Below are 21,432 nucleotides of genomic sequence, written 5' to 3' on the forward strand. Positions count from 1 at the left end.
TAGAAACATTGCTGATAAAAGTGCATGAAACATACAACTACATGAAAGCTTTGTCTTTAGTAACTGATTTTATCCTACTGTACAACAAAAAGCAATATGGCTAGGTGTCTCAGTTTGAAGAGACTGGAATGTTTGCTAAAGAAGATGAGTTATGAGACAAACCAAACTCCTCTCTCTCAGCAATTGTAAATTCAAAATTAAGGGGCTTTAATCAAGGAAATGTGGAAAAAAACAGAAGAAAAAAAACAACCCTTTATTAAAAGATATATATATGTTGGCAAGAACAGTAACAGAACACAAAAAAACTAGACAATAGTCCTGTACCCAGAAGTTCCCTTCAAACAAAAGAAAAAGTCTGAACACTTCTCTGTCCTTAGCGCAGTTCCAATCACGGCCGGCAGGGGGCGATGTTGGGTCACTGGAGGTGCAGAGCCTGCAGTGCTCGGTGTTGGCCTGCAGGGGGCGCTGTCGGGCTCTGGCGGTACCACACGGGAGGGGTCTGGGGGGTGGTCTCGGGTCGCGGGAGAAGCCGAAAAGAGAATGGGGACCCTTCCCCAATGGGAGAAGGGGGAAAGGAAAACAGTTCACCCCCACGGAACTCACTGTTGTCCTCAGATGACGGTGTCCTAAGACTCCTCCTTTCTTCTCCCAGTGAGCACAAAAACTCTCCGATGAGAACGCAGCAGGTCCGGGCCGGAGACAAAGACAGCCTGCCTGCAAGTCAAGGCCAGCAGTCAGGGCTGACCAGGGCGGGAAGCCAGAAAGCCCAGCCTCCAGGCCTCCTCTCCAAATGCACACACGCAAGGCCCCCATCTCTGTCCCAGAGAGAGAACTCCGCAGTCTGATCTCTCCCCTCTGAGGAGTGCCAGCAACCCCCCAAAAACTCCTCTCTACCTTCTCCCAGCCTCTGATGGGCCATTCGTTAGGAATGCAGCTTGGCTGGCTAGACCCTTTGTAACGCTAATCGCCTCTCTTTCCATTCAAACTCCGTCTTTCCTACAGTGGGGGCAGGGGGAAGAAAAATTCTCCTGGATTTCTAACCTATAACACTAGGGCAAGCACAAATATTAAACCATTGATCCAGTCTTTCCTGATTCTTGAAAGTGAAGTTTTGTCCTAGATTGCAGATACTTCCACAGGCATCCTAAGATAGGACAGTAGGCAGCAGTATTTCTCTAAAATGTCAAGAATATTCTACCACTTATGAAAGTTCCCAAACAGTTGCCAGTTACTCTATGATATATAACATATGCATTCTGAGCTGCTTATAACATGGACTAAGAAAGTGCTAAAGGTCATGTGTTTTCTACATTGCGTAGACATTTATAAGCAGACATATCATCTCTGTCTTTTCCTAGTCGAATTATGCATCACTGTAGCAATAAACCACACTGCACCAGAACCAAGCCTTTCCAGTTAGCTCAGTGAAACGCTGCATTCGTTTGTACTGCTCACAGCTAACCTTTCAGTGCATCTGTTTCCAGTTCATCTCAGATCAGTAATAGTACCAGGAGAATCCATGCTAAACACCCATAAAATTAAAAATTTTTGAAATACACTTTCTTATAAAGTATACAGAACTTCTTTTCTTCCTTTTATAGATATGTTCTCAATATAATTGCCTTGATGGAGGGATTGAGTCAACCCTCTGACTCCTCCAGGCTTGTACAACATTCCGAAGCAGGTTGTTTGTTATAATTGTGTGAAACATTTATTGAAAATTGTTATCAAACAGATGTCTCAAAACATCTCATAACATCTATTAAGTCATCAAAGGCTACAGATTTAATTGAAAATTAAACTGAAAATTATGAACATGCAGTTGTCTCTCTCCTAATAATTGAGGAAGAGTTCACCAGTCACAGTTGATCATGCATTCTCGCTAAAGCTATTGTATTAATTATTTATTCGTAGGACTAATTCATACTGCAGATGCTGCAAAGTTAAAAGAAGTGTCTCTAACACCAGTCTCTCTGAAAGATCTGAGAACTTGAGGTTTCTTAGACAATTACTTGGTAGCATTACAGTCTGCCTTCTCTTTTGTTCTTTTTGTCCTTGACAAACTTATTAAATTGTGTCTTACTTTTGTGTGAGCTCTAATTCATCCACTCTGAAGTTCCACACTTCCAACATTAATACCTTGTGTGTTGGCAAAAGTCATTCAAAGCGAAGTCAAAAGAAGAAAGACCTTAATTTTCTTCACCTGCCTAAATTGGAACAACATGATAATTTGACTGTCATCAGATTTCATCAAACCAGATTACATTCAAGTGTCATGCAACCTTCCTGGACCTTCATTTTAGGAAGTCACTGAAGTGAGAGGCCCAGGATTAAGATGATCACTGCCTTGTCAGCCAGTTGCTTTTCCACTGGTGGAAGTCTAATTTTAGTTCCAAATACAACTGCTCAGCCTATTCGTGAATCTATAACAAAAGACAACCAAAAGACTCTTAAAGAAACATGAGTTTCCTTACCATGATTTGAGAATTCATCCAGCCCAAATAATGACACCCTTCCTTCTGAATCCCTGAACAGCAAAAAAAAGCATATTTAAAGTCTTTCAAGACCATAAACATCAGTAACTAAAATCTGTTCCTCCTCTTCCGCTTAATATCAGATCCCAAAGTCTGTATTTTTATCCTGTTCTACTTGAGATATAAAATCACAGTTATATGATAACTATGGGGACCCCTGGTGATCTAGTGGTTAGGATGCAGCACTCTCACCGCTGCGGCCCGGGTTCGATTCCCGGTCAGGGAAACTCCCCTGGGCAGATGGAGCTCGTCAGCCCTGTAAGGCAATCCATCTAAGAGAAGGTCACTCTAAACAAACCTACGTCCTGAGGACCTCGCTGCCACTGTCCAAGCTTGCTCGGCCCCGGCAGATGAACCTTAGGATTAAAGGGTGGGCTCAGTTCAGCGCACACTGTGTCTCACCTAAAAAAATCCATTGTGCAGGCTCGAAGGGTAAAGACCTTTCCCAAATCTTCGCTTGCAAAGACTGGCCATACTAATATGATAACTGTGATATGATGACAGGGATATGATGACACATTGTCTTAGTTTAACAAGATTACAACTTTGAAATTAAAAGGCTTCAGGTGACAGTGTGGAAAAGGAAGATAAGGGCTCTTTAGAAACAAACCCAAATAAACAATAATGGCGCAACCAAAACTTTCAAAAGAAACTAAACAAAGTCCTAATTCCCCAGTGGGGGAAGAAGCCCGCAGCAAAAGAGGGGGGGCTGAGAGCGAACTGTCCCCGGCAGCCACCTGAGCAGCCAGTGACGTCGCAGCCAGCCAGGAAAGAGTCCCTTTTTCCCTCAGGCACAGGGCTACGGTGCGGTACTCAGGCAGTCGCCGCAGGAAATTTGTCACAGTCCAGGGCAGAACACCTCGCTCCGAGATAATCGGTCTCTCTCCCAGTCGTTCTCCACACGGTGTCCGGCGAGGGAAAAAAAAGGAGAAAGAAAAAACAAAAAACTTCTCCTCAGGAGGAAAGAGGAGGGGGCAGCCGAAAAACCAAGAGTGGCTCTCCCTCTGTCGGACGGCAAACAAGTCCTCCAGCCAAAGGCGTTTCCGAGGTGTCTCGCTGGCCGGCTTTTAAAGGGAACCTCCCCCCCGCCCCCACGCTGCCCCGTGTGTGCGGACCCGCTCCGTCCCCCTTCTGCCTCCCCCATCCCGGAGAAACGGATGGGGGGGGCAACCGACACTGGGAAAAAATTCCAACATCTCTTTTTCAAACCTATAACACACACTCACCCTTCTCTCCAGAATACCACAAGAGCAAAGAGACTGACACCTTCAAGAAGTGATTTCAACAGTAAAGAGAACAGGGACAATGCAAGTTGGATATGAGTCGCCCTGGCAGCCAGGAGGGCCATCTGTGTCCTGGTGGGGGGACATCAGGCACAGCATCACCAGCCAGATGAAGGAGGTGATTGTCCCGCTCTGCTCTGCACTGGAGTGGCCTCACCGTGAATATTGTGAGCAGTTTTGGACACTGCAATATAGGAAAGATATTAAGCCATTAGAGAGCATCCAAAAGAGGGCATCGAAGATGGTGAAGAGCCCTGACGGGAGGAAGTATGAGGAGAGGTTGAGGTCATGGTATGGGACGGATCTAATGTGTTTCTTTCAAACATAATTCAGTGCCTTCATATCAAGAGGCAGATGGTATTTGCTGCATAAGTGATTTAGAATAAGTTTGTTTTCAATAGTAACATAAAGTAGAGTGTTGGATCTATGATGCACGATACATACATACATCTATATATGTAAGTATAAAAATGAGATTTAGGTTCTAGTTTTAAGAACACTCAACTACAGACAAGTAGTAGTTTAATATTTTTAAGGAAAAGTTGTGTAATGAGATTCTAATTTTAAAAAAAGGCTAGGTGAATGTACACACACCAGCAATGTTTAGATTTAGTTCAAATTTTATTCTGCGTCATCCTGAATGAGTCCCTAATGAAATTAAAGGAAATCTTGGATTCAACTTGGCTTCAACAGGATAAAGATATTTTAACTAATTTATAAGTTTTTTAACTACTTTTTAACTCTTATTCATTATAAAGTTATATAAGTTCAAGCAGCTTTTCCCAAAATTGCAAGATCTCTTGCCTTCAAGAAAGTAAACTTTCATTTTAATGTCACCAACAAAAACATGGAAGAAAGTTATAGAAAAGCGCAGTTTAAAGGAAAATGAAGAGAATAGTTTCTCCAGAGGTTAGAAAGATCCCTATTTCCCTGCAGACAGTTACCTTTGCTGACAAGTAGCCCAAGTCTATTGTGGAGGATTTAAGGTTTTCAAACTGATGTGGCATCTGAAGAAGACCATCAATCCTAGCTGATGTTCGGGAACATTTTTGCAATTGCATATTGTGGTCTGGAATTTATATATGAAAAAATTTCCTTGCAAGCAACATTAATGACAATGGTGGCCATTGTTGACTCCCAGAAGGCATGTGGACTGAATAACATCCTCGTGCTCCTGTTCATTTCCTGATTTCACTGCACACAGACTCATGTTTTTAAAAAGGCAGCAGTTGCACATCACTGGACTTACTACTGCACAGAAGCAGCCATAGCAGAAATCTTAGTAGTGTTCCTTTCTGTAACCTAGATCGCCTAGGATATAGTCACAATGTGGAATAAATTTAAGGCCCTGCTGGAAAAAGGTCTTGGAATAGGAGGGATACTGTAATTGTTTTCTGCCACTGTCCGAGGTATCATGGAGCTTGTCCAAAAACTCTTGTTCACAGCCTTAAATCTGTGAGGAATTTTGCAGAGATGCTTACATAGCTGCCTGTGTGTCAATACCCAGGACTCTAAAAGGTCATCTTTATAATAAAGAATTGCAACATAATGACAGCATAGCAAAAAAAAAAAAAATACTATTGCTATTCTCCAGTGAATTAAGAATGAAAATTAATTAAAAAACAAAAAAAAAAAAAAATACTATTGCTATTCTCCAGTGAATTAAGAATGAAAATTAATTGTACTGTACAGTTGCCATTGTTCTTATGTGCAGGACAACTCTTGAAGGGGTAGCATTATCTATTTCACATCAGTCCCATCCTGATGCTCTACTTTTTAATTTGATAAATATATGACACACAATTTGCTTCTTTTCTTTGACTTATCATTGTCAAAGGATATGTGATATGTAATTTCCCTTTTATAAAACAGCTGGAGTTATTACACCTCTTGCAAGTAATGTTAAATTAGGAAAAGATAAAAGAGACACTTCTTTAGAAGCCAAATAAAATGTGTATAGACATAATCTGCTCTGAGATTCTATAAAAACCCACTCAGAATTTCAAAAAACAAACAACAAAACAAACCTAGAAAACATTGACAATGCAGCACAATTCACTGTTGTTGGCTGTAGACCAATGAATATGTGATGGAAAGGGGTAGATATTGAGTAGATATTGATTTCCACAGTTTCTACTTTCCTGGGAAGTTTTCTAATACAGTTTAGAAAGTTGCTGGAGTTATTGTAAGCATGTAGAAGGGCAGGAGAGGAACTAATTCAACTCTTTACAAGTGTAGCCTTCCACAACAGACTTCTGATTCTAAATCACGAATCCCATACCCAGAGCGTTGTGATACCCTGACAGTGCTACAACATTAGGTAAAAGTTACATCTACAAATATCCTTCAAAATAATCTGTACAAAGCATTGTCAACCGTGAAGATTTTACAGTTGTTGTGCATACCGGTCATGTACTAGGTGTTCTCTGATCAAAATGAAATCTCAAGAAACCATAATTTATCTTCTGATTAGGAGTGAATTAAAGGCTTATAATTAAAAATATATTTGATTGTTTTACTGAACATCCACTGTATTGATCGGCTCAAAGCAAAAATAGCGTCTAGGTAGGCAGTCAGTGAAGCCTCTTTCTGAACACAAATCACTGAGATACAAAGAAAAGGAGCATTGAAATAGGAAAAGAAAAATGAGAAAGAATATATACTTCAAAACATGCAAGGCAAAACTTAGGAATTTTGGTCTGAGGCTGATTCTAGTTGGTATTCATGGCATATGGCTAAATCATTTTTGCTATTAGTTGTGCTACCAGGTAAGAGGAAAACTCCAGCTTAACAGGTTTAGAAGTTGGAGGTCCATCACTAATGCACTTACGAGTAATATGCTGTGTATTTTATTATGTTCCTGCAGTCTGGGAAAATGAATTTGATGCAGTAGTTTTCAGACAGAGCACTGCCCACAGACTGACTGACAGAGTAACTGCAATACACTGAACTCAATGAGACTTCAAAAGCAATTTCGTCACAGTTATCTTTGTTTTTCCAAGTATTTGGAGCTATAATTTACTATCTAGTTCATGCTTAATGTGCCGTGTGCATTACAGTCAATAGCTTAAATACTCCTGCCAGGTGTATTTTTACTTAGTTATCTGAAGTAGACTTGAAAAGGATGGCATATTGAAAAAGCACAGTAAAACACAGAAATAAATAATGTATAGTTTCAATAGTTGTTCCTGCTGACGTACGTTCAAATATTTATATATTTTCTTCATTCTGTTAAATCTCATTGGCATAGTCTGGCAAGATTATAAAATTTCAGTATGGGGACAGTTTTTACTTCAATTTTATTTTGGTTTTCTCAATTTTAAGATGTCATACACTGGATTAGAAAGTATCTCAGTTGATAATGATAACATCATACCCTCACAAACACCTATGCATTCTCTGACCTTAGTGACAAGCCCCAGGACACAAAAGCAGTCAAAGATTTGCAAAAAGCTGACTTTCAACAGTATGCAATACAGTAGTTTTTTGTTGCTATCTCCAACAAATCTGAATAAGTCATTAGCAACACCTAAAGGTGCAGCTTTCTCTGCATCTAAATTATCAGCTCAGTCATGTGGCTATGTAAACTGCAGAAATTTACTTGGGAAACAATAAGTTCCAAACTGGAACATTGTCAGATTTCTAAAACTGGACAAAGGGAAATTAAAAGCCCTTACAGACACAAGAATTTCCTGAGTTATTTTGAAGTTGATGCATAGCATTTTCCTGGCAACTCCCAAACTGAGATTTAAGAGGTACCAATCACAACAGCAGTGTCAGACAACCCTTAGTACGTAAGACTGAATTCTCTGTTTTTCATGAATCCCAGGATCCTCAATGAGAATAATGATTTCAGAAGATTTAAAAGCAACAGATAATGTTGAAAAGTGAAAATCCCTAAGATCTCACAAATAAAGAGGAATTCCTGTAATGTCATAAGTTGATTATCTTTCTACATTCAAAATTGGAACACATTGTAATGTCCAGCACTTGGAAGCTCAAGATGTGCTTTCTGTGACATGAATTACTGATTTTTTTTTCAACCAAAGATTGATAACATCAGACAGACAAGAAACACTTTCAGTCCAGCTTTCAGCTTAAATGCTGAAGTCAGGTTCTGTTGACTTCAACATAAAAGATTTTTTGCAGTCTGAATTCTGGTTTCTCATGTATAAGGGAAGCTTATGTTGTAAGGCTCCTTTAAGTTCCTCATTTGATGCACTGCCTTCTGTTACACCCCACTGAGATATCATTTATTGTTTCACTTAACTAATTCTTTCCCTCCTAACTGCTGTTGTGGTATTAGGCAAGAATTAATTTTCTTCCTGCAATTGTATCCAAATAAAAATCAAATTCACTTCTCTCTCTTTTCATTTAAAACAAGCATATTTTTTGAGTTTATGTGTAAATAGTTTCCTTTTCATTGTTACATTATGTGCAGAAACAACCAAAATAATTTGATAATTGTTACTTTAAGTAATATGTTGTAGAAGTGTAAAAGTTGTAAAGAGTGTAGAATACATTAAAAGGCAATTCAGTTTAAATATGTCTCAGGGACTACTTTGTTGTGTTCGCAGCTGCCTTTTACATGGAAAAAGCACAAGTCCATGACATATTCTTTAACAACAACTGAAATTGTATAGTGTTTTCTGACACTAGTTTTCAACCCCCAGATAAACTTTAATCTAGAAAATGTCATAATCTGTAGTACCATGTCAAGATTTCACACTGAAACATAAACACTAAGTTTAATTGTCTGTTTGGATCCCCCAGGGAATATATAATACTGCATAATAATTTGGAACTTACGGATCTGACTATATCAATCTTTATGAAATATTTTAGATAAATTTGAAGATATCAGAGTTAGTTTATAACAACATCTGCAAATACGTAACAGAAAACTCCCTGTCACAGAAGTGGCCTTAAAAGGGATCATGGTAGTTACAAACCAGCAAGTCTACCTTTCAACCTTTGTAAGATGGGTGTATCTACATTGAACATGTCATTGAACATAGAGAAGAACTACACTCAGATTTTCAAAAGTGTTCCAAATTAAAAGTCACTAAAGAAACTTGAGATAAGACTGGAGGAAATGTCATTTAAGGAACTGAAAGTTCTTTAAAGATAAGGAAGCAAAGAGCAGGACCTGGAAGGTTTTCAGGAAAAAGAAAGCTTAGCAGTACTCCAAAATACTCAGTGGATCAGTGTTAAGACTAACTTTGTTCAACATCTGCACTGGTGATTCAGGGAAGAGAGCCAACACTGAAATTTGCAAACTTGCAGATGAAGCTTTTTTGAATATTCAGTGCTACCCAAAAACTCTACAGTTTTTGTGAATGAAACTCTCAGTCACAAAACTCAGTAAGGGTTTGATGAACTAAGAACTGACAATTCAGCTAGGGGGAATAAAAACATGTTTATATGGTATGGAATTTGCAATGGACAGTCACATTCCAGGAAAGACTTTGGGATCTTAACTGATGTTTCATTGAAATCATTAATTGACACACAGGGCAACCAAAAAAATTACAATATGATTTTGGGTATCATCAAGAAATATGATTATGAACTAGGACGGAAGGGGTCATTTTGCCACAATATAAAAATGTAAATCTGTGTCTTGATGGATTAAGTCTGTGCACGTACTGTAAATTCCAAATTCTGGAAAGATTTAAAGCACCAAAACTTTCAATGAAATTTTATTATCACTTCATTTTATTTCATTAAATACAACTGCCACAAAATATAGTGTTAAGCACTTTTTGCCTTTTAGTTATTAGTGGCTGTTTATTACCTGTCACAATCCTACAATTTCCTTTCCTCATTAGCCTTTTCTTCTCATGAATTCAGTTTAACTAGGGACAGTTAGATGAGCAGTAATTATTCTCCCCCCCAGAAATCAGTCAATAGTTCATCTTCCTCTTGAGAAAAGGGCTCAGTCCTGCCCCTGTGGAAATTGCTGGGAAGTATAAAACAGGGGAAACAGCTACTTCTTGGACTTCAGATTGTAACTTATTGCACAAAAGGAGAAATACTTGTAGATGTTTGCAACTAGGTCCAATGAAATGCTTAAGATATGCCACATTCAGTGCCATTTTTGCCAACTGTAACCTCCAGAGGCCACCTACTATGAGAAGCAGCCTCCCTGATCATTGAAATGAGCACAGCAGGCGTGCGTGTGCAGGGATGCTACTGCACATAAGATGGAGTGTTTGAGGGTCTAGGACAATCCCTTTGGCTTCCCCCCAGTCAATTTGCTTTAAAGGCTTAAAGAAGTGAGCTTAAGCTTTGTCCACACTAGTTGCCTAGTGGTACAAATTGGGAATGTTTTGGACAAAAGGAAAAACTTCCATGCCAAATGTGAAGTTTGGGCAAAGATCTGGGGATAGAGTCCCCCCAATCATTCAGGGGATCCAGCATGCTCAGACCACCCTGAGTGTAAGCACTACTACTCCAGTTTCAAGGACCTGAACAAAAAGAACGCTTTCCCTTTAAAATGGCTTGATGTATACATGTTCCCTGTAAAACAGAAGCAGAATCTCAACTTTGAATCTGTTGCCAGGGCAATCTATTAAACTGACTGAGACTGTGATTCCAACACTCACCATCTCTGTGTCTTTTCTGAAATTATCCAAGCGAAACAGTTTTATTTCATCTGCCTTACCTCAGATGCATGCTCTTATTATACTGTTCTAAGTCTCTTTGCCTCCCTTCTGACACTATGAATAACACAGCTTTTGCAAGCAGCAGCAGCACAGGTGAATGAAAAGTATCCCATGCTTCTCCACACTGGCATGAAGCTTTGTGGCTTCTCTAGGAAAGTGGAAAGCATAGGGTTGACTCTCCTTCATTCGGTACACAATTGAAAAAGCTCTTTCACGTAGCAGTTCACTGTTAAGCTGTTTTAGAGAGGTGGTTAGCACCAGTTTTTTTCTGAAAAGATAATCTTTGAGAGTATTATGCGTGGTGATCAGTTCTGCAATGATTTTTCCAAGTTCAAATATCTAATGTGTATAAGAGGAGAGCATGTGGAAAAGAACCCAGAACAGAAGATATTAGCACTGCTATTCTGCATCTAAAGGCAGATCCCACCTGGCCTTCTTTTCCATCATACTTGTGGTAAACTTCCCCTACTGGGGCAGACCAATTTTCCAGAGTGTGGTGACAAAAAAGAGCTTAAGACCTGAACATGCTACTTATTGCGTGGCTTTTCAAACTGAAAACCTGGGTTTCCCGCTTTGCTGCATTAAGGTGAATTGCACTTCAATTATGTTCAGCCGCTGGGAATACAAAAGATCATCCTGCTCTATAAAATCCTAGTCCATTCCTGTCCTAAAGGCAATGTCATGGGAGCTACAGCAACTTCACAGTTGCAGTAAAACTTGCAGCCCAATTCCACAGTTACTCTGTAGATCATTCTTATCTATCAGATTACTTAAGGTAGAAAACCAAATGGCAACACTGCTTAATTTAAAAATCAGTTGGCACCAAAAAAAAAAAAGTTTAGTACTTCTAATAATTTCTTCACAAAAGAAAATAATGTTTTTAAATAGAATGTAAGGACAGTATTTTGAGTGAAACTATCCATAGAAATCAGAATTTCAGTTGAATTCACACAGTTTAACAGTAAAAGACATGGTAAAGGAAAGGAAATTTTGAGGCATACATCTGTAAATCCTGAACAACCTTCCAAGCGAATACATCATGACTATACTGCTTGCCGGAATTAGAGGCAGCTTTCAACACAGGGTAAGCTTCTACCCCTGGTTCTACTCCTGGAGCAAATATACCTTCGTCCACAGTTTTTGAGAGGTGCCCAACCTTTTCTAACAGCTCCCAATCCCCCTGTTCTGCAGCTTGTACACGCACGCTCTCCCAAAATCACCTAGGATGACACGGCACCACTGTGACAGTTACTGGTGGCAAAGTCCACAGATCAGTCAGTGTTTGTGTCTTATGGCACTGGGACCCCCCAAGTATGGGTTGAGAGGCTCGACTACGGACGGAAGCATTTTCAACATCCTCCATGTCTACATCATTTGCTGGGGGGCCTGATGCGGATTGATACAAGCCTTTATTAGGTATGTCATCCTCGTTGTTTTCATCAGTGTCCTCATCCTCCTCCTCCTCCGGCAAAGGAACAGAGGACACAAGCCTTTGCTTAGCTTTAAATTCCTCTGAAAGTTCCATAGTTGTCTTATAATGGCGAGGGACTATAGCAGTAGGGGATTTGTATTTACAAGGAGTCTGAACTAGTTTGTGGGGTGAAGGATAGTGAACCTTCGGACCTTTCGGGGCTTTTGGAGCCAGACCCTTGGTAGATTTTTTAGAAGGTGGATCCAGACACCACACTGTTTTCATTTTATCTGCTAAAGAACTCAATTCATCATCAGAGGGAGAGGTAGCAGGCGGCCGTGATGAAGTGGCTGAAGCTCCCTCCTCCCCTGCGAATCCTTCTGTATCTGACACAGGCTCCGTTTCAGGCAACTGAAGGCCTTCCAAAACTTGTTCATTAAGCCAGTCTTTCAAAGTCTTAACCAATAAATGACAGGTGGTAGGCAAACCTTCTACATCCTTAGCACCCTTACAGATCTCTTTCCACAGTTTATCCCCCACCTTGTCCCAAGTCTTTACACTAAATGCAACCTATGTGTTAGCTTCAAAGCCTTGCTTTCGGCACCATAGTAGCAAATGTTGCAAAGCATAATCTTCAACGGTTACACCTTTACGCTTTAAAAGATGCTTCCAGGAGGATAGCACCAACTTTTCCTCTTTAGAAATCTGATTCCCCATTATCACAGTCCCTTTTCTTGGCAGCTCACCTTTTCCAGATGTCAATAGCTCTCAGGTCCAGACCAAGCAGCGTCCCCGCTGCTCTCAGCTACGCCAAGCTCCATCACCACCACCGTCGCCTGGTGGTCGCTTGCAGTATCATGTCGAGGGTCACTATAATATATAACGGAAATAAATTAATAAATTAATAGTAGGGCTTTGTCTACAATAATGGCCAGTCTTCGGGAGCGAAGATTTGGGAAAGGTCATTAGCCCTTCGAGCCTGCGCAGTGGATTTTTTAGGTGAGACACAGCGTGCGCTGAACTGAGCCCACCCTTTAATCCTGAGGTTNCTGAACTGAGCCCACCCTTTAATCCTGAGGTTCATCTGCCGGGGCCAAGCACGCTTGGACAGTGGCAGTGAGGTCCTCAGAACGTAGGTTTGTTTAGAGGGCCGAGCAAGCTTGGACAGTGGCAGTGAGGTCCTCAGAACGTAGGTTTGTTTAGAGTGACCTTCTCTTAGATGGATTGCCACACAGGGCTGACGAGCTCCATCTGCCCGGGCCGGGAATCGAACCCGGGTCGCAGCGGTGAGAGTCCTGCACCCTAACCACTAGACCACCAGAGGCCCCTATAAACAGTGATTGTCTAACAAAACAATGCAGTATCCAAATACTTTGAGTTTTGCAGGATTTACATGTGAGTTGGGGTTAGCAGACTTCTCCACACATAGTGCTTGCAAGGAGACTATTCCGACAAACTGGACCTTTCTTCTAAGAAACAGCTAATATATTTTGACTGACTCAAGTTCTAGCAATATGACACTCTCTGTCTCTCACAAATATCATCATTTCTATGATGCAAGTTGTTTCTGCAGAATTACAGAGGTAAAAGAAGACATTTATACTAGAGCTTAGATTGTGTCATGCGTAAACCTGCTGAGCTGAGATGAGAAGAAAGGGGCTGATAAGTAAGGTAAACCTGCTTGGTGACAATGATGAAATAATGAAATTAAAGAAGAATGAAGTAAGAAGTGAAAATGATGAAAGCAAGGCAATTTACTGACAGTGATATTAGAAAATTATTATCAGAAAAACATGATTTAGGGATAGTTTTTTGAAAACTATTAAGGTAATAATGACAAAATATCAAGTAATCAAAGACAAGAGTATTCTTAACAAACAGATTAAGCTAAATTTAAAAGTTTTTGTAGATATGCTATGAGGTGGATTATAATAATTCCAATAAAACTGCTGTAAATTCTCTGTTGATATACAGTCCAGATGCTGCACTGGCCTGCCACTATATGTCAGATGAGGGTATGCTCATCCTGATGAACAGAAATTAGGGAATTGAACTGAAAGTGAAGAATATGCTGATTTTTTTTTTTAAAGATAAAATTTCTAGATTTCAGCCTACCTTTTCACAAAAAATAAAATTAAAAGTGTTATGCTCATGACTGGGTTCTTCTCTGCTTGGCATATCTCAGTTAAGAAGATCTAAGCACACAAAGGGGATGTCACCCTTGACCAACCTGATACCATTCTATGAATAAATGACTGGGTTTGTAGGCAGAGAGAGAATGTTGGATGTTGTTTGTTTTCTTCAGCAAGGCTTTCAACACTGTGTCCCATAAGATCCTGACAAAGAAGCAGACAATGAGGTTGAATGGACATCATGTGAACAGCCAGAGTGTACCCTTTAGCAAGTTTGTTGATGACACAAAGCTGGGAACAGCTGATACATGACAATTTGTTGATTATATTCATCATGACCCCAGAGGGGCCTTGACAAGCTGGAGACATAGAGAGCTGAGAAGAGCCTCATACAATTCAACAAGGGTAAAATCAAGTCCTGCATCCAGGGAGAAAAATCCTCTGGAATTAGATCCTGGTGTTGACCAACTGGAAAGAAGCTTGACAGAAAAGGACCAGGGAACACTGGAGGATACCAAGTTGTACACAAGCCAATAATGTGTCCTTGTGACCAAAAAAAACCCAAACAACAACAACAAAAAAAAAAACAGCTAGTGGTATCCTGGAATACTTTAGGAGGACTGTTGCTAGCAGGTCAAGGGAGACCATGCTCTGTTCAGCACTGACAAGCCACACCTAGAGTACTGTCCTGTTCCAGGGTCCCCAGTACAACAAAAATATAGAGCTAGTAGAGATAATGTCACAAAGTGCCACTAAAGGCACTAAAGGATTTGAGCAGCTCTCACATGAGGAGAGGAACTGCTCAGTACAGAGAAAAGTAGATTCAGGGACAATTCATTACTGTGTCCAAACACCTCATGGGAGTGTGGAAAGAAAAGGTAGCCAGGCTCTTTTAAGTGGTTCCTGATGACAGAACGAAAGGCAGCAGGCACAAACTGACCCATAGAAGGTCCAGCTGAACATGTCCAGCTGACTATAAGGAAACACTTTTTGCTATGAGGGTGACTAGGCACAGATTGCCCAGATGTGTAGTTTCTATCCATTGAGATATTCAAAGCCCATCTGGATATGGTCCTGGACAAGTGGCTCCAGACGACCCTGCTTGAGAAGGAAGATTGGACCAGATAAAATCCACTGGTCCTACATCACTCATTCTGTAAGAATGTGGTTAAGAGTCTCTGATTCTTCCACAGCCTGGATAACCAGAGAAAGAAGGGCTCAGCTCTAGGACAATCACACGTGCAAAAGTACACATGATTCTGCACAGTGCAGAAACACATGATATGCAGAAAGGTAAAACCACTTTAATCCACATGATATATCTATGTCCAGTGACAGTATCATCCCAACACAAACTTGTGTTGTAGTCTAATATCTAAACCTAAGACTCAGATGAGAGTAAATGCAGTTACAGTTAGTCATTGAATGTAAAGAAAGACGAGTATTTGGGCTATGATTATACAAAACCACTTTGTTAGGTGATTTAACAGGTTTATGGTGAGTTATCTGCAATCGTGCATCTTCAGACAGTGACGCTCAGTGTCTTACAGGACTGCCTTACCCTGTTTTTTGTAAAAATGTCGTGGCACATGCAGTGTTTATGTCCTACACACCACAATACATACATGTTAGGGTTAGGTCTTGTGTCTCACAGGCAGGTGTGACACATTCTACCAGTTATTTAGTGGGGGTTTTTTTTGCTTGCTAATACCCAGCTGATCATTTGCGTGATTGAAATGGTTGATCAATTAAGTTATTGGGTGGTGAAGAGCTCTATTTATTCTCTGTGGTACTTTTTTTGAACAGTGCCTTCTGATACTTTTGACTAAGCAAATGGTTGTTTTAACACTGCTTCAATTTTGAGCAAATGAGGAGTGATATTCAGGCTCATTTACCTACCTTTAAAACTCTATCATCAGTGAATTTGATGGGGCCAGCACAAAGGGAACCTGGTAAACAGACTGACAAAGAGGGTATCTCCCTAGCAGGAATCCTGAGACATCTCTGATAAGTTCAGAAGAGATTTCCTTGATGGGGGGTGGTAGATAGGACAAAGAAATCTTGACGGGTGCAGGACAAAGAAACAGTGAAAAAAACTGACCAACCTACTCCCACATCATAGCCAGTCTTTGCGAACGAAGATTTGGGAAAGGTCATTACCCTTCGAGCCTGCGCAGTGGATTTTTTAGGTAAGACACAGCGTGTGCTGAACTGAGCCCACCCTTTAATCCTAAGGTTCATCTGCCGGGGCCGAGCAAGCTCAGATGGTGGCAGTGAGGTCCTCAGGACGTAGGTTTGTTTAGAGTGACCTTCTCTTAGATGGATGGCCTTACAGGGCTGACGAGCTCCATCTGCCCGGGGGAGTTTCCTGACTGGGAATCGAACCCGGGCCGTGGTGGTGAGAGTGCCGCATCCTAACCACTAGACCACCAGGGGGCCCCCTACTCCCACATAAGAAAGGTACAAAAGGAAACTCTTTACCTATCTACCCAAAATAAAGTTCTCTGCAATGCCTCTCTGCACAGAGAGACCAGATCCTGACCAGGAATGCATGAACGACTCCAGTCTCTATTATGTGTGATTTCTTCTGTCACTGATTAGCTCCACTCCTGGGAGCAGATCGGTGAGTGTTGAACCAGTGACATCTGACACAACATATTCTTAGGTATGTCATAAGTAAAGGTTCATAAGTGCATACTTGCTTCACTGGTTGGAATTCTGTAATAACTTGCAAGACAATTATATTTTATTTATGCTTGTAACATGCATGTACTTTCAAACTTGCTTTCCCAGTGGTAATTTTGTAGTGCCGTAGTGTATTTCTGTACTTGTTTGCATCAGTGTTTACCCTTGCTCTCCAACATCCAGTAGCTGCAAATAAACTAAAGGCAACTTAACCAGCCAGTAGAAACAGAATTGCCATCCCCTCTGGGATTTCTGCCAGTGCTGTTCAGTGAATAACACAGCTGAAGAAAAGGCAAGGGTTACAAGAACAAGTACTGCTTGAAGTTTGCCCTAGAGAACAAGTGTGACACAGTGCATGTAACAGAGTTTACTGATGGCTCTTAATGCCAGAGATCCCTCACACCACACATTGTTCCCTAAGCCAAGAAGCAAGACATTTCATATGCTTTACTCTTTTAAAATGTTTCAAATATTATAGATCCCTTCTCAAGAGAACACAACTGCCTCTCTCCCTGGACTGCTTCTGATCTCTTCCAAGTATGAATCTATGCTTAACTGTGATTGATGTGGTAATTCAAGCTGACATGGGGGAAAGGGAAAGTTGGTTTATGTTGGTTTATTTTTTCTTCCAGGACAAATAGAGTAATCAAGATACTGCTGGTGTATACAGTATTTTTAATATGTTAAGGTACAATTAGGTAAATAATTTATGCCTCTAAGTATTCAGTTGTCCTTTAGGAGGCTAAGAACAAACAAAACCTTTTTCCTTGATGATGGTTTTAGATCAATAAAGGTCAAAAAGTTTAAACGTTGGGGCAGATATGGTAAGTGTTAAAATACCAGGATAGAGGTGATGAAGACCTCCGCTTCCTTATCCTGCTGGAAAGAGACAATAATTTCAAAATATCATCAATTTTTAGGTTTATTTGTCTGCTTACAATCCTTCTAAACTCCCACACGGTGGCTTCAAATCAGGGCCCCATGACTTTTTTCTTGTTCATCTCTACACAATTTCAGTAGTTAATCTATACTGCAGCATTCTCTTATTCTTGGTTATTTGCAGGCAAGTCATAAATGTACTCTAGAGTGCTAACAAAATTCCTTAGGAAAAACTCAGGAAAGAGATCCCGCTATTAGATCCAAGGCATCTCTGCTTCATAAGGGGCAGGTGCACAGGTGCTGGCTGTGGGGGGCTGAAGAGGTACCTCTGTGAGGAGAGGCTGGGGCTGCATCATGCCGTGGTGCCAGGAGGAGGAGCTGCTCCATGGTGAAGCAGATAGCCACACCACAGATCCATAGTGGAGCAGATATCCACAGACAGTGCAGACTATGGAGGACCCCATGCCACAGCAAAGAGGTATTTCTGAGGGACCTGCAGCTTCTGAACAGCTGACATCAGAGCAGAGGAAAACTGAGAAGGAAGAAGCAGCAGAGAGGAACTGCTGAGTAGTGACCACAGCCCGTAACTCCCTCACCCTGCCTTGGGACTATAGAAGAGTGAAGCTACACCTGAGAAAAGACAGGCATTTTAATGTTCATGTTATTTGTGTTTCTCACTACTTGGATCTATTTTAATTGACAACAAATTAGGTTAATTTTCCCAAGTAAAGTGTGTTTTGTGTATGATGCTAACAGGTAAAAAAATCTTCCTATCTTTATCTCCAACCCATGAGATTGATTTCTACTGTTTTTTCTATTTTCTTCCCCTGTCCCTCCAGGGTGAGTGAGCAGCTGGTGAGAGTTCATCTGCTTCTTAATGGTAACCCACAACAATAGTGAAAGCTGCCAAGAATAGTAGCTAGATATATAAGTCTAATGCAATTTCTCTACTTAGGTTTGAGTCAAACATTTCTCAATTACCATTTTAGCTTCCTTTTCTGAAAGAAGACAAAAATATACTGTTTCTTGTTCTGTAGATTTTACAATGTCCGAAGTAGCATGTGCTAAAAAGTCCGAATTTTATAAAAACAAGAAGATTTTATACTTCTGATTCTTGAGTTTATATTCTCACATGAGTCTCTATAAAGAAATTCAGACTACTTTGGTCCCTTTGACATTTTTGTATGTTCACTCTAACTATTCTGTGAATATTGTTCTCTGCAAGATCCAGCCGCAAAAATCTAATAAGACTTAACAGTGACGAAAGATAGACCATATTGTACTGGTGAGGCCAGTCAGGAAGGTTTCCAAGGGAGTTCTGTGTTAAAAGCAGGATGCTAGTTTTAAGGCAGCAATAATTACGCAGGTTTATATTCTTTATGTGGTAGTAAATAAGTGAACATAGGAAGGGATGAGATAGCTGGCAATTATAGTATTGTTTTCTTAGATTATTTTACCTAGAAATGAAAATTATTATACTCCTATAATAGGCTTTCTGCTGTTTTCCTTCTCATATTAGCTACGTAGTACCAGCCCCTTAAGAACTGAGAGTCCTTGAAAGACCTGGTATACCAGTCCATTAGGATATATGTGCGGAATAAAGGCAACTACAGCAGACATTCAAACACCACAAACAATCTTTTATTGCAGTGAGAATAATAAAAAGCTAGCAAAGAGAATCAAAAAGCTAAAGGTAGAATACAGAATAACTACTTTATCAGTTGGCATTAAAACAATACTGTGAACAACATTTAATACAGTATTAACTAGTAAAAAGGGAACTAAAGGGATACCAGAAAAGGATATTAAAGCAATACTACAGATAACTTTTAATACAATATTAATTAGTAAAAAGGGGAATTAAAGGGAAATACTATGGACAACTTTTAATACAGTATTAACTAATGAAAGGGGAATTAAAGGGACACTAAAGGGATATTGAAACATTTACTTTCTCCGTTGCTTTCTATCAATAAACTGTGCTTACCCACACAGACAGGCCAGGGCTGTCAGGATCTGCAGCAGTTGGTCAGTACACATGCTTAACGGGCGTCCCCGCGGAGCAACACAGTCTCAGTGGTAGGATGAGTATCGCTCAACTCAGCAGTCTCAACACCCCATTTTTATCAGTTCCACATTACACTACGTAGGGCCAGTACGCAGTATAAGGTGATGCCTGAGTGGCAGCCAAACACCGCCTGATCATTACCTCATGGCAACAGTCTGCGCATGCCCTACTTGTAGGGCAAGGGGCGAGCGACCCCTGCCCACATCATCTTCCTCCCATCATCATCTTTCTCACCCCTATGTATGACCTCTACCATTGTGTTTCGAGGGTATTTGTATCCATCTTACAGTATGTAGTAAAGCCAAGGAGGAACTCAGCTCTGATAATAGCGGATATCAAGTTGACTTGCTAAAAAACACAATGGACCTCACAGTTAACTTGTGCCATGAAGTTACATTGTACAATACTCTGGCTGGTTTCACATCCTAATATAATTTCTTTCTCACACCTCTATGCTCCACTGATCATCTAATTCAAAAGTACCCCCCCTCACACCTGGACAAAAAATTAGACAAGACTTGACCTAAATTGGGATAAAAGTATATAGTGGTTAGTGAAAATATGACCAAGAAGAGCAGCAATCTTCTTGTAGATTGAACGAGGCCATGAAAGCAGGAAGCAGTTGCCTGACCACTTGATGTACTTGTATTCTCTCTGAGAATTGTGGAAGGTGCATATGTAGTTTTATTTGTTTTTTACTGTATTTACATATTCATATAGTCCCTACATCATACTCTTGAGTTTTTCCTGATGTGTCCACCTATTGCAGGCTAGTCCTTTTGGTGATGACTTTGTAGGGTTGCTGCAGGAGAAGACTCAGAGATCACTCAGAAAGATGTGATCTAGTTGTTAATTTATTGAGTTCTATTCAGTAAATTTAGGTACGGAAGATATTTAATATGTACTGGTGGACTGGCAGTCAATACTGCTTACTGTAATTACTGTTAGTATGACATTAAAAGTTTATTATTTAAGCTTAGCTAAACATATCTTAAATATTCTATGCATGCAAAAATTGTCCCTTACCAACCCACTGATGCCTAGTGTCAGGTAAGGGACCACTCAGCCTCAATGGGTAGCCTTGGGAGGTGCCCCTGTTGTAGGGGAGAGACTGTACCATGGCACAAACAGATGCTATGGAAGGAGAGCTCAACATAACCTGATGGCTGCAAATATTTATATTGTGAAGCAGTTGATTTGTAGTTCTGCTGTCAGATTTTTCATGCAGTTTTGGCCATTTATCAGCCCGGTCTCCAGACAAACCTTTTGGAGGTGTTGGTGCTCAGGTCCTACTGATAGCCTCCCACAACAGGATTAAGTTAGGTTAGTTCTACTTGCTGAGCATTGCCTTGAACCAAATTCTGTTAGTTCAAATGGGAGAAGTGCCTCCGTCACAAGGGTGAAAGGAGCAAACCTACTGATAGGAAGTGGGGTTGTACAAACCTGGCCATGAGAAACCTCAAGGCCCTTGGTATACAACTGTAAAGGTGCAGAACATGCAAGAAGAAGGTGAAAATACCCATATGCCTACATCTTTATTTTTCCTGAAACTTTGTCTTGTCAAAAATTTCCATTTCAAGATCCCTCATAACTTAGTTTACCCTTGCTTGTGGCTAGAAAAAAGATAGTCTTTTCCTTGCTACCATCTCTATCCCCTTTCCCTGGCTTTGATTACCCCAGTTTACAATCTCTGAACAACCTCTGACCCCCTTCAAAGACCTTCCTGCCTTCTCTTGACAAGCCTACAGCCTTGCTGTTCTCTAGTGCTTGAG

General features: G+C 40.5%; 1 long non-coding RNA gene across 2 annotated transcripts; it reads right to left on the reverse strand.

The window, feature by feature from the left end:
• Window positions 1-508: 508 nt before the first annotated feature.
• On the reverse strand, window positions 509-19,950 carry LOC108496146. 2 transcript variants are annotated; one of them, XR_001874340.1, is made up of 4 exons: window positions 19,580-19,950; window positions 12,643-12,742; window positions 2,475-2,527; window positions 509-714 (listed from the first exon to the last, which is right to left on the reverse strand). It is a non-coding gene; the product is annotated as an uncharacterized LOC108496146 (long non-coding RNA). The 2 variants fall into 2 exon arrangements; XR_001874341.1 differs by lacking the exon at window positions 2,475-2,527 and having other exon boundaries at window positions 19,580-19,949.
• Between the last annotated feature and the right edge of the window lie 1,482 nt (window positions 19,951-21,432).

Source organism: Lepidothrix coronata, unplaced genomic scaffold, assembly GCF_001604755.1.
Source record: "Lepidothrix coronata isolate B3197 unplaced genomic scaffold, Lepidothrix_coronata-1.0 Scaffold37, whole genome shotgun sequence".
Classification (NCBI taxonomy): domain Eukaryota; kingdom Metazoa; phylum Chordata; class Aves; order Passeriformes; family Pipridae; genus Lepidothrix; species Lepidothrix coronata.